At 32.4% G+C, this 1,115-nt stretch overlaps 1 pseudogene; it reads left to right on the forward strand.

The window, feature by feature from the left end:
• Nucleotides 1–611: 611 nt before the first annotated feature.
• On the forward strand, nucleotides 612–700 carry LOC124507316 (uncharacterized; annotated as a pseudogene).
• Nucleotides 701–1,115: the final 415 nt, after the last annotated feature.

Genomic DNA, 1,115 nt, shown 5'->3' on the forward strand with positions numbered 1-1,115 from the left:
AAATGGATTAAAGACCTAAATATGAGACATAGAAGCATAAAAAAAATCCTAGAGGAAAACACAGGCAGTCACCTCTTTGACATCAGCCATAGCAACTTCTTTCTAGATATGTCTCCTGAGGCAAGGGAAACAAAAGCAAAAATAAACTTTTTGGATTCACTCAACTTTATATAGTCATGTCAGTATAATTCTTTCAATTAGGAATCACAATATATATATATTTTTAAATCTGCCTATAAAAGTAATGAAAATCAGTATAAGATCCATTGGGGAATATTCTAATCCTCAACAGAAACTGGTTTTATTGTTAAAGTTTTACACTCAGTCACACCTTATAAAGTGACTGTTATGTGATTAAAAGCCCATGGGTAAACAAGGCTAATTATATTGTTGGTCTTAGTCCAACAATGATGTACTCTTGCAATTTATTAATGAGTTTATTAGGTTGCCAGATACCAAATGTATTAAACCAAACTGTTTTTTCCTTAGTGTTGCCAAAACATCAGGGCTATAAAGTAAGATATTTTACATTAAAAATGTTAAATAAAAGATAAAAGGCTTGAGTTACTTTATAAAACAAAGCTAAGGGGTTTTAAAATTAGGAAAGCTTTATTGCTTCTCGGCCTTTTGGCTAAGATCAAGTGTAGTAAAATCAGGAAAGCTTTGTTTTATACTTTAAGATCTTAGCAAATCAACTATTGTTTGAAAATTGTTCTGTGACATGAGAGAAAACCTCTGTCTAGACTTGGAACAAGCAAGTACAAAATGTGGAAAATCATCACTATCTAAATGACATGGAAGGAGAACTTTTATTTTATAGCTACTGGCTGTTAAAGGGGCTAGTAGTGTCAGAATTATTTGACAAGGGTAAGACTTTCCCCTTGACCTTCATGAACTGCCATTTTAACCTACCTTTCCTGATATCTGATACATATCATCAATAATGAATTGTAATCAAGGAAATCTTAATTCATGGATATTTTTAGATTATGAGTGTCCTATGTCTCCCTTGGAATGTATACTCCTATCTCTTGTCTATCTAAATGTGATGCCTACCTTAAAACCCTGCTGTGTTTCCTTCTGTGCTATAACATTTTCCATGACTAACTCCAAAT

Source organism: Lynx rufus, unplaced genomic scaffold (assembly GCF_022079265.1).
Source record: "Lynx rufus isolate CCGP_SWC_20201006 ecotype Redwood Valley unplaced genomic scaffold, mLynRuf1.p SCAF_11, whole genome shotgun sequence".
NCBI lineage: Eukaryota > Metazoa > Chordata > Mammalia > Carnivora > Felidae > Lynx > Lynx rufus.